This window comes from Colletes latitarsis, chromosome 8 (assembly GCF_051014445.1).
Source record: "Colletes latitarsis isolate SP2378_abdomen chromosome 8, iyColLati1, whole genome shotgun sequence".
Taxonomy (NCBI): domain Eukaryota; kingdom Metazoa; phylum Arthropoda; class Insecta; order Hymenoptera; family Colletidae; genus Colletes; species Colletes latitarsis.
In genome coordinates, this window is record NC_135141.1 from 6871488 (window position 1) to 6885115 (window position 13628).

Below are 13628 nucleotides of genomic sequence, written 5' to 3' on the forward strand. Positions count from 1 at the left end.
CTGCCTTGCCGATGACAAAACGGAATTTGTTTTCGGAGATTGCTAAGTTGTTCGATCCGCTCGGCTGGTTATCACCAGTCGTGATTCGCGCAAAGATTCTGATGCAATCCCAATGGCTGGAGAAAATCCAGTGGGATGATCAAATCTCAGCGAATACGCTCAATACGTGGAATACGTTTTGCGTGGATTGGAGCAGCTTAAATAAGCTAAAAATCCCCAGATGGATTAATTATGGAGCCGACACAATTTCCGTGGAAATTCATGAATTTTGTGACGCTTCGCTCGCAGCCTACTCAGCGGTCACTTACGTACGAGTGACCACAATGAGCAATGTCACCTCCTCGACATTGATAATGGCAAAAACGCGAGTGGCTCCAATTAAAACGCAGTCAATTCCTGTACTGGAATTGAACGGCGCCGTGCTGCTCGCCGAGCTTATTGTGCACGTGGAGAAGTCACTTTCATTGAAGGTCGACAGAATAATCTGCTGGACAGATTCCACGATCGCATTGGCATGGTTGAGAAAGCACGCCTCCACATGGAAGGTTTTAATCGCCAACCGTGTGTCAAAGGTCCAAACATTACTTCCGAACGCTGAATGGAGGCACGTTCCCACCCGCTTCAATCCCGCGGATCTGAATTCGCGCGGAGTGGAAGCTGCGGAACTCCTTCAATCTAAGCTGTGGATTTCAGGACCAAGTTGGCTAACGGAATCGAAAGATTGTTGGCCGAAAACGCCTTCGTCCATCGAGACCGAAGAAGGGAAGCGCAAAGTGCACGCCCACGTAGCAATTCCGGAGAAAGAATGGGAATTTGTATTTCGATTCTCGACCTGGAATAAGCTACTTCGTGTAACCGCATACTGTCTCCGACTGAGGGGACCGATGCAAGGTGAGCGAAGGTCGTATGATGCGAAGATCGTTGACGCGTCTGAGATGCAGCTCGCAAGCGAGAGAATTGTCCGCTACATCCAGCGCACACATTTTGCAAAGGAGTACCGGTGTTTGAAAAACCACCGAAAAATCCCAGCAAAATCCACATTAAAAAGTCTGAACCCTTTTCTCGATGACAAAGATGTCTTGAGAGTCGGAGGCAGACTGGAAAATACAACACTGTCATGGGAAACCAAGCACCCCATAATTTTGCCGAAACATCACGTTTCCACGATGATAATTCGGCAGTGCCACATTGACACGTTGCACGGGGGATTGCAGTTGACCATGTACACAGTAAGACAAAGATTTTGGATTCTCGGCTGTCGAAATGCAGCGCGAACGATAATCCACGGATGCATGCGATGCGTTAGATGGAGGGCAAAAACCTCCACGCAAATCATGCAGGATTTAATACCTGAGCGTTGCCGCGAGGCGAGAGCATTTTCGAACTGTGGAGTGGATTATGCGGGACCTTTTCGTGTCCGCGACTCCGCCGGTCGAGGAAAAACCGCCCACAAAGCGTACATAGCAGTTTTTGTCTGTTACGCGACACGGGCCATCCACATCGAACTCGTCCACGATTATACGACGAGTGCCTTTTTGGCAGCATTAGATCGATTCATTGCACGAAGGGGAGTTCCGTTCTGCATTTTCAGTGACAATGGAACGAACTTTGTCGGGGCAGATCGAGAATTACGCGAAAATTTCGAAGCAGTGTACAACACGCAAGAAATGCGTAATAAATGCAGTCAAAAAGGAATTAGATGGAAATTTAACCCACCGAGTGCACCGCACTTCGGTGGCATGCAAGAGGCCGGTGTGAAATCGGTGAAATTTCACCTGAAGCGGACTCTGGGCGAATTCACTCCCACAAGCGAAGAGTTACAAACATTGCTTTGTAAAATCGAAGCAAGTTTAAACTCGCGACCGATTGCCGCTTTGAGCGATAGCCCGGACGATTACGCGCCGCTCACACCGGGGCATTTCTTAGTCGGGAGTCCGCTGAACGCGCTTCCGACGAAATCAGTGGAAATTGAAAAACTCTCCCGTTTGACACGATGGAGAGCGATTCAAAAATTCCACGAACAAATCTGGAGGCATTGGACACGTGATTATCTCACGCACCTCCAGAATCGTTATAAGTGGCGTACAGCCCAAAAAACATTAAAACTAAACGACTTAGTTTTAGTGCAAAATCCTCTCCTCCCCCCGAATCAATGGGAAATGGGACGAGTAGAGGAGGTATTCACCGGCAGGGATGGAAATGCACGTGTTGTCAAAATACGCACGGAAAAATCCATTTTTACGCGACCTATTACGCGGTTGTGTAAGCTGCCTGTGGAAGAAACCGAGTCGGCGACGGTTAGCGACGCCGACGAGGTCACATAAAAACCATAACCTCCAACGGCCGAAAGTGATCGAAAGGTGAGAAACGACCGTTTCTAGAAATAAACGGTGTTGATTCTCACCTGACCGTTGTCACTAAAAGTTCAAACGGATTAGTGGGGGTTACGAATCCACCAATCTGAGTTGGATTATTGGTAGGGCGTATCGAGTAATCCGAGCGCTCCCGAATCGTAACGGAATTCGCGGAATCGAAAACCGCTCAGTTCCAAAACGACAATGAGCGATACCAGTTCCGAAACGAGTCGAACGGAAGAAATTTCGATCTCGGGCGACCCCGAGATCGATGAAAGATTCGGGCGGATTCTAAAGCTCGGGGAAACGTCCAGCCTCGGGACGTCGGACCCTGGGGGCTCCACCGCGGAAACCCCAAGTGAGCCGAACGTCACCCTTTGCTTCGGCCGGGAATCCTTTCGAATCCCGGCCAGAATTTTAACAACGGCGAGGAAATACCACTGCCGGGTGCCCGGAGGGCAATATATCCTTCGATGGGGACCAGAGGGCAACCTCCGGTCCTGTAATTAGAGGGCCGACAAGGCCGCGGAAACACCGCAAGCCGCAACGCCCGCGCCAACATCGACGGTGGCCGCCCCCGCTGGACAGGCTCCGCGGCCGAAAAGAAAGCGGAAGAAGCCGGCGAACAAGACCCCGGCCAATCCTGGACCGTCCAGTAGCGGCCTGCAGCCTCCAGCTCCTACAGGCCCGCAGGCCAAGCGGAAAAAAAGGGCCTGGCAGCCGTACGGTCAGATCGCCATGGCAAAGGCCATGGCCGACCAAATGCTCATGACCTCCATGCGCTACATTCATCAAGCTGCAGCTGGTCAATTGTAAGTACTTTTGATTTTTTTACAATTAAAAGTGCGCGAGTTCTCTCTCTCCGCGTAAAAAAGTGACCGTACGGGACTACTGCGTTCTCCGGGTATTGCACAATTCGTGCAAGGGGGGCGGTATGTTTAAATATGTTAAAAAACTATTTAAAATCGCGTTAGTCTGAAACATTAAATTCTCGGCTGCGATTCCCGTATCCGTTTGTGTACGTGACACTGCGGAAGGTTAAGCGTTCGTCAGGTTCGTTGAACGTTCGGACGATTTAAAACCGCGGCCGTTTACGTGTTTTTGTACGCAGACCTCACGCGAAGATTCGCTTCACACCGGTTTAAACGGTATCGTGACGTCAGCGTCGAGAGAGAGAACCGTATAATATATTGAAAAGAGATCGACAGCTGAATTCGGCAGCGCCGCGTCGTGACGACAAGGTGCGACCGAGTCTTCGTCTGTCGATCCGCGACAATATTCGCAATTATTCACGAGCCGACTGCCAACGGGAGCGGATCCCAGAAGATCTCGCTCCTCAAGTACGGACTCGCACATAATATTCGGACTTGTATAACAAAGAATTCTCTCCGTTGCTGCGGTTAGAGTTTCCCAGGACAATCTACCTGCGACAAAAGGGAGGTCGTAATACACGCTGCGCGTGACGCGACCGCCTTCGCTAGGAAGGATTGTACGTTGCAGTCGTTGCCGCGTCCGCGACGTAAGGGACTCAGGGTGCACCCACCCAGAATCCCTTTAAAGCTATACGGCTTTGGAGCCTCCCAAAGGTCATACCGTTGAATCGGTACCGCCTCGTGGAGTGCTCTTCGTGCAAAGGTCGCCAAAAAACCCTCTCCAAAAACCCGTCGGTGTACGAGTCGACCGTACACCCTACGGAGGAGTTCGGGTTCAAGGTCGCCTCACCTTCCGTCACGCCGCCTAACAAATACGGTCCCCGTGCAACACGGTCGCCGGGTAGGCTTTATAGTGCGGTTGGACCTGCGAGGGATTTTTTGCAAAGGACACTTTACTGTCACGGTCCCCGGTAAAAACGGTCGCCGTGCAGTAATTTTACAGTGTCGCAGGAAATCACCTCGCACGACGTTCCTACGTCACCCGCACGGAGAGCGTGCTCACGGGATCCACCCATTTGGAGCTTTACGACCTCCATTTGGTGACCCGTCCGTGGCTAAGTCGCCCCCGACAGATACGAGTGAATTCTCTTCTGTTCAGGGTAAAAGTATCGCTGATAATTTCAATAAATAATTATCAGCGTACAAGTACAAATTTACAGTCCACTGATTCACGTTAAACGACAGCTGATTCCCCCCTCCCAGCGCACCGCTGGTCGCTAGGAGAGCGAGGCGAACAGCTGACGAGCGTGTTTACGATACGTGTACGCACGTATTTAATCTGAACGAACCTTTGTTACAGCAACCAAGGTCCATCCCAACCGGGGCAACGTCGGTGAAGCCTCACCCCCGGCTGGATTCTAAAATAATTCTTTTTTTGTAATTTATACTTTTTTTATTTTTTTCATTTTTTTTGTTAAATTTAAATAAAAGGCTTGTCGCAAGGCGACAAGCGAAAATTACAAAATAAAAACTTATCAATTACTTTCCCTAGTATTTCCCTCGTCCGGACCCCGGTTAGAACCCTTAGTTTCTAACACTAATGAATCGATTGTTTGATTTATAGAGGAAGGGTCAATGTCTTGGTTTAGAGATTCCTGGAGGTTATTTGCTATTATTGATTTGTACTTGTGCCAGTCTATTTTTTTAAGGTTCCATTTTGGTGCAGGTTGGTTTTTTGGAGATTGGGCAAGGTCTTCGTAGCTGATTATTATTGGGAGGTGGTCACTGTCGTGGAGGTCATCAAGAGTATTCCATTCCATATATTGTGCCAGTCTGCTACTACAGATTGCCAAGTCTATTGCGCTAAACTTTCCGGTGCTGATGGTGAAGTGTGTTGGATTTTCTGCATTGAGCAAGATTATCTCTGGACTTTTGAGCAGGTTCTCTATGATTTTTCCGCGGCTATCTGTTTTATGCGAGCCCCAAAGATGATGATGGCTATTAAAGTCGCCCATTAATATAAATGGGGGTGGAAGTTGGTTAACTAGTTCCTCCAAGTCTACCAAGTTTAGGGTTTGGCTGTTAGGAATGTATATGCTACATATGCTAATCTTTTTGGGGAGTAAAACTACTACTGCAATCGCTTCTAGATTTGTGTTGAGTGGTATTTCAGAACAGTTAAATTTTTCTGATACTGCGACGCATACTCCTCCACAGGAAAAGTCTTCGCGATTTCTATTTTTTGAAAAGGTAGAGAATCCTTTAAGGGTTGGGTGGTGTTGCTTTTTGAGGTTAGTTTCTTGCAGGCATAGGATGGTTGGATTGATTTGGTTTAGTAGGATTTGCAGCTGTTCGTAGTGGGCGTATAGTCCGTTGATATTCCACTGTAATATTTGTTTCATTGGAGTCGTTATTGGGAGGAATCGCTGTCTAATTCTGATGACCAGTTGTGAGTTGGGTTGTCTATTAGGTTTTGGTTGATTTTGTTGTACAGCCTCCGCAGTCTATTTTTGATACTCCGTTCATGTAGTAGGGAACGGGTTTTAATAATCATATCAGTTAAGGCAAACGTATTGCTAGTGTATTGTTTTGAGATTTCCAGCGGATTAGGTGATCCTATTGCGTTTTCTAGAAAGCTTTCAAACTGGAGGTAGTTTAGTATGTAGTTGTTGCTTGCATCTTCTATGTGGCTTTTGGCTGGTTCAAGTATTTCGTCCATTTTATTCAATAAAAAGGAGGGTGAGGAGGTCCGTTTTTGTTTTTTGGTGGATGAATTAGCGTTTTTGTCGTATTCAATGGTAGATATTGGGAGTGGAGCCTTGAAATTTAAATCACTTAGTTTTACCGTGTATGTGTTTTCTTCTGATGTTATTGATAAAGGTCTTTTCGCTCTTACATTGTCTAAGTTTGTTTCTTCTGGTTCTGTTTCCATAATGTTTACCTTGCCTATCAGCTGGTCGGCTGTCTTAGTGTTAGAGTGGGAATTTACTATTGCTTTGGTTTGAGAGTCCTTGGTAATTCTTTCTTGTAATGTTACGGGGAGCGGTCCTGTGGTTTCTATTATGTTTGTGTTTGACTTTACTGTTTCTATTTCCTTGGTGGAAGCCTTGTTTTTTAGGAGATCTGTGGAGTGAGTAGTAGTGCGGAGGTTCGTACTTATATTAGTCAGGGGATCGTTGTTATTTGTATTGCTATTGTACGGACACTGTTTGGCGATGTGTCCTTCTTGTTTGCAAATAAAACAGTCCAATTTATCGGTAGTGGAAAATATTCTATAGGTTGCGTCGTCCAGTGTAATTGTAAATGAGTTTGGAATCTTTAGGGCGTCGTCTGGGTTCACATACAGCTGTCGTCTAAAGCTTAGAATGTGTGCGAATTCTGGGTCTGTGATACCTGCTTTTAAGTGTGTGATTTTGGATTACGGTTTGATATTATGTTTCTTAAATTCCTGTTCGATTATAGAATTGGGAATTATTGGAGCTACGTTAGACAATATAATTCTTTGAGCAGGTGTCATCATAGGTCGAATTTCTATATCAGTGTTATTGATTGTTATCGATTTATGTACAGAGGTTATTTTTGAGACTGTGTCTTTACTGTCGAGGTACATGCACACTCTTCCATTTGAAATTCGAGAAATGTATTTTATAGATTTAGGTCCTATAATGCTTCCGATGGCTTTGGCATAATCTCTAATGCTGATGCCGTCGAATGATTGTAATATTATGGCTTGGTCCTTTGATGGTGTATGGTCGTATTTTATGATACTTGCGTATGTTATGGGTTGTGGTTCATTTTTAGCTTGAGTTTCGCGCACGTTGGGGTTTGGCGAATGGTTTCTGTTGGCAGAACTGTCGTTTGTAGTAATTGTAGTAATTGTAGACATGGTAGTAATTGAGGTGTGTATATACACGCGTCCGTGACGGGGTCACTACTACTACCCGTTGTCACTTACACATTCACTAGGCACTCGCGATACGACTCTGTATTATCAAATACGTCCTTTCACGTTGCCGGTTGGATTGATACTGGGCGTTATTTTGTAAAACAAGTAATGGTCCATTAGTTACAAACTTCTTGTGAAGTAATTGGAGGACCAGAAAAAAACTGTCGAAATTGATGAATCAAATTTCGGTCGCAGAAAGTACCACAGAGACCACCGTGTGGAAGAGCAATGGGTGTTTGGAGGTACTGAAAGGGAAAGGGTAAAAATATTGCTGGTCCCTGTTGGAAGCAGGGACAAAGAATCCCTTCTTTCTATAATTGACAGTTCGAAGGCATATAATATAATATATTAGAAAATGAAGAGCACAAACACTTTAAAGTGAATCATAATTTACATTTCAAAGATCCCGATACAGATGCCCACACAAATGCCATTGAAAGAAAGCACCTGGAGGCATGCAAAGCACTTTTTGCCCGAATGTTGTCGATTAGTATTTCTCATTTTACATATTCTTTAATATTTCATTGTAACATATAATATTATAAGTATTTTCTATTGTCAGCAAAAAAGATAACATCATTGGCTATTTGAGTCATTATATATTTTATAAACACTCCAAAGAAGGAAATGGAGACTTGTTCAATCAATTATTGACAGAAACAGTACAAATTTGTACCAAAATGTACCATAGTTAGATGACGTTAATTAAATTTACTAATAAAAAAAGTTCAACCAAGGCATTGACTGGTAATTTATTATACTGTCTACCTGCGAACACTGTCGAAGTAGGTCTGCGAGGGTGGGTCGGTGGTGGGAGGGGATATTTTCTACTGTTGTTGTACATACAGTCTACCTGACCTACTCATGCAAAGTATGTGCATAAAAAAATGACTTCTATGCATACATGTTTAACAAATTAGCATTTGATTACCTGGTATTTATATTTTACACTATGAATACAGTAACGACAGTCATTTGTTGAATTGTTGAATTTCCGCAAATAATGAAATACATATTAATAATGTACTGAATTAGACGAATCGAATGACGTATAACTCACCCCGATCGGTGAACCATCCGTTTGCTAGGAATGTTCCAATGTCGTTTCTCCTTTTACAGGTAAGGCTTGTAAATATTTGTAAATAGAAACAAGAATAACAAAACCAAGAAAATCTCTTTTTACAGGAGAAACTCAGTTCTGTGATTATTCCTAACCTAACCTAATAGTTAGGAATAAGAAATTAAGGAATTTCGAATTAAGGAATTAATAGGATAAATTCGACTTTTGTGAAATCGTACCAAAACCAAAAGATACAAATATAGCATCCGCGTATCAACAGACCCTTAATAATCAAACTGTGATTAGAAACCACAATAAATGATTTCACCATAAAATACCCCATGTTGGTAACACATTGCATGCGGGAAACGTACTTTTATGTTTTTCGCAGTCTATCTCTGCAACGCGGGTCACGTAAAAGTACGTATTTAGTAGATTTGTGCTAGAGAGCGGGTATCGTATAAATACGATGGGCACTGTATGTATGGTATTTGTGTTACTAGGCAACGGTTTGCATTGTTCCTCCCCAGAAATTTTGCTTGTCGAGATACTCAGCCTTCTATCGAGTTATCAGCTCCAGAACGTACAAGCCGTGGTTTGTAAATTTCAAGTTTGTTTTTTTTATTATTGATTACAACATTGATAAAATGAGCCATTGTGACGAAGATAGTGATCGCGAAATATGTGTTGACGAATTATCGGACTTTTCATATGATAGTATTAGGTCTACCGAAAAGTTCTGTCCGTTCCGGTTACACCCAATTTCAACAAGTATGCGCATATTCATGTGACGCATGTTTGGCTCTCTTTTTTTATCGCTGACAATGTATACACATTGACGTCGCAGATGAACTAAAACCAAGATGATTCCTGCTAGTATTAAGTGAGACGCGACCGTGTACCCATGGCTCCTGATAAAGTTCATTTACGCCACTGTATTTTGTACGAATTCCAACAAGGAAGAAATGCTACAGAAGCGGGTAGAAATTTATTGAACGTATTTGGTGAAGGTACAGTTTCTAATAGAACATGTAAAAGATGATTTGGAAAATTTCAAGTAGGTGATTTTGACCTTTCTGATAAGCTACGTTCTGGGCGACCGTCAAAATCCTTTTTTGACAACATCGGAGATTGCGGAAAGGCTTGATTTAGCTCAACAAACCATTTCGGACCATATTCGGAAACTAGGATTTGTGTGAAAATATTCGAGGTGGGTGCCACGTAAGTTAAGTGAGAAGAATATGAATGGTCGAATCTACATACGCACATCTTTGCTTGCACGGAACAAAATTGAACCCTTCTTGGAGCGGATCATAACTGGGCATGAAAAGTGGATTACGTATGAAAACATTCTAAGGAAAAGGGCATATTGTGAACCCGGAAAATCTGCCCCGTCCACCTCTAAACCGAAGTTGAGCCTGAATAAGAGAATGTTGTGTATATGGTCAGACATTCGAGGACCAATACATTTTGAGCTGTTGAAACCAATCGAAAAGCTAAATTCGGAGAGGTACTGTCAACAATTGGATAAATTAAAAACAGCACTCCAAGAAATGAGGCCGGCGATGTTCAATAGGAAGGACATCATACTGCTTCATGATAATACCAGACCATATGCTGCTTCGGGGACTCGTCAGAGAATCGCAAAACTAGGCTGGGAAATTCTGTCATATGCACCATACTCCCCGGACCTAGCACCCTACGATTATCACTTGTTTCTGTCCTTACAAAATTTTTTGCACGGCAAAAAATTCAAGACCGAAGAAGATATCAGACAAGCACTGGTTCCATTTTTGGCCTCTAGAGATAAGGCATTTTTTAAAAGTGGGACATACAAATTGCCATCACGCTGGCAAGAAGTCATAAATAATGATGGCAATTATATTATTCAATAAAGATTATTCAAGGATTGAGAAATTTATTCTTTAGTTTTATTCTAAAAACGGACAGAACTTTCCGGTAGACCTAATAATTCTGAAAGTCAAGATAACGAAGAAAGTGACGATGATTACATTATTCCACGTTCTCGAGTGTTCATCCAAAGAACTATTTTTAGCAGTTCTGAAACAAGTTCTGATGAAGAAGCAAATGAATGGTCATCGATTGACAATCGTCCAGTCCTTGAAGAGTTTTTGGCTCACCCTGGGATAACTGATATGGCTAATGTTCCTGAATCCACAGTTGATGCAGTAGAGTTATTTATAGGCAACGACTTTTTTGCATATACAGGGTGTTCGGCCACCCCTGGGAAAAATTTTAATGAGAGATTTTAGAAGCCAAAATAGGACGAAAATCAAGAATACTAATTTGTTCACTGAAGCTTCGTTAAAAAGTTATTAACGTTTAAAGTTCCGCCCGTACTGAATTTTTTCCCCGAAAATTCGCAGAATTTCAGGGGTATGTCTATTCACCAAAAATGATTGTAATTGACCGCCGCAACCGAAAATAATTTTTCCAAAAGAATTGGAAATTTTTTTTTCCGTCGAAAAATTTCACCTTCTCGAATTTTTTCCTCGAAAGTGGGTAGGATTTCGGGAGTATATACAATGACCAAACATGATTGTAATTGACCCCCGCAACCGAAAATAATTTTTTCAGAATTAATTAAAAATTTTTTTTTCGTGGAAAAATTGAGGCATCTACCCGTTCGTTGTCGATTTTTCTTAAAAATTCCTTTTTTATTTTTAATAATTTTGTTTGACGCCCTACAGAATTGTTGTCTAATACTTTTTTGTAGGTACCCATGAGCTCTACTTCAGAAATAAGTTCCATTAAAAAATATTCACTATTGTAGGAGTTATGGCTGTTTGAAAATTGGACCATTTTATTGGGGGTTTTCCCATTTTACGGGATCAAGGAACAACTTTTTCAATATTTTTACGATTTGCACATATTCTTCATCAAAATACACGTAGTTTGCTTTTTTAAACATTAAAAACGTCCAATCCGTTCAGGAATTGTGGTGTTTTAAAGATACACATGAAATTTCGGGCAACGAAATTAGATTTTGGCATGAAATGAATTCCTGATTTTCGACTCATTTTGGCCTCTAGAATCCCCCATTACAATTTTTCCCAGGGGTGGCCGAACACCCTGTATAGTCACAGAATCAAACAGATATTATTGTCAAAATATGAATCAGTTTAAAATATCTCGGAAAAGTACGAAATGGAAAGATATTACGATTCCGAAAATAAATAAATTTTTGGGGCTCATTATTTTTATGGGACAAGTTCGTAAAGATACACGAGACGATTATTGGTCAACCAATTCCTGTACAGATACGCTGTTTTTTTCAAAACATATGTCAAGGGATAGATTTCGACAAATATGAAAGGCTTGGCATTTCAATAACAATGAAGACATCACAGACGAATCTGATCGATTATTCAAAGTCAGGCCTGAACTAAATTACTTTCTTGAAAATTTTAATAACATTTGCAAACCAAAGTAACAAGTATCGTTAGATGAGGGCATAATACCTTAGAGGGGACGATTGTATTTTAGAGTTTACAATGCTGGAAAACTTATAAAGTGCGGCATACTCATTCGAATATTATCTGAAAGTGACACGGGTTATATTTGCAATTTTCAAGTTTATGCAGCTCAAGAATTACGGTTGATCGAAACGATACACACAGTAGTTTCGCCATATACTAATGTCTGGCACCATTTGTATATGGATAATTACTATAACAGTTTCTATAACACGGAAGCCCTTTTACAAAAAAAAATACGAATTTGCGGGACCATTAGAAAGAATACAGATTTACCAGAGTGTCTGAAAAAAACTAATTTAAAAAAGGGAAAAACAATCTTTCGCAGAAAAATGATATATTGATATAAGTTTGGCAATCGAAGAAGTGAGTCTCATCTCTTCAATCCATTCGGCGGAAATGAAACAAAAAATTATAAAGCCAAATGCTTTAATCGACTATAATAAGCACATGAATGGAGTAGATCGAGTCGATCAGTATTTGTCCTGCTATAGCATTTTGCGTAAAACAGTGAAGTGGACAAAGCGCTTAGCTAGATATATAATGAATTGTGCACATTTCAATGAATATGTAGTGTATAACTCAACAAAGTTGCAAAAAGTAAAATATAAGAAATTTTTGCACAATATCGTATTGTATTGGGTTACTGATGAACCACTTGAAACCGGCACTCAAGAAGCAGAGCCATCCACATCTGCTGTGCAAAGGATATCAAAACGCGACCCTCCTGGAAGGCTATCCATGGATATGCGCAAACATGTATTAGAGAAAATTGTTGGTGCCGGGAAGAAAAAAAATCCACAGAGATAATGTCGCGTGTGCTCAGCCAAAAAAATACGGAGTGAAACATGTTTCATAATAACAACTGTGAGGGTTGTATTAGACTGCACAGGAATATTTATACAAAAACCTAAAAATTTATGTTGCCAAATATCAACTTATTCACAGTATAAACATAGATATAGTATTGAGTACATGACCGGAGTGACTCCTGGTGGCCTTATATGTTTTATAAGTAACATGTATGGTGGTAGAACTTCCGATAATGTAATTTTTGAACAAAGTAACATCATTAATTATTTAGAAAAAAATGACGCTATCATGGTTGATACGGGATTTACAGTTGATAAATTGTGTAAAGACAATGACATAAAATTGATTTGTCTTCCTTTCTTGGGAGAAAAAACAAAGATCGAGTGCACATTGAACAATCTAATCAAAGGCCCAAAACATTTAAAGTTTTAAGTTACCGAATGCCTTCAGGCTTAGTTGAGAAGGATGAACAAATATTTATCATTATATGTGGATTCGTAAATTTGAGCTCACCAGTTTTAAACCATGATAAATTTAATGAATAAATACACATGATAATAAAAAAAAGCTTAGCGTTCTTCATTGATGTGTTGAATTTGTGAATTCCAATACACTATTTACCGACAAAAACATTACTGCACTTTTTAGAAACACCTTTCTTTGGAAGAATATACAACACTGGTATGACTGCTGTACTATCCAGCCCTATACTGACCCAATTACGGAGCTTTGTGAACTACGGTCGCACCCTTACAGTATTTACCAATAGAAACAATAAACAATCCGTGATTTAACGCTTACACACACACTGCCACAGACACGTGCGTATCGACAGAATGAATTGCAGTAGCAGTGATCTTTTTGAGGGAAAATCTAGGAAGCTACGGCCGAGCGGCAGTTATATGTATGAGAAAAAGTTGTTGATTTCTACAACATATTCAAAAAATCATCGAAATCCTCCTTTTCTAAATAAATACTAAAAAATGGTATACGCAAAAAAACTACTTATTTTTGTCAAAATTGTGATGTTGCATTATCTGTTACTCCATGGTTTGAATTACATCAAGTACAAGAAAAATAAGCGAA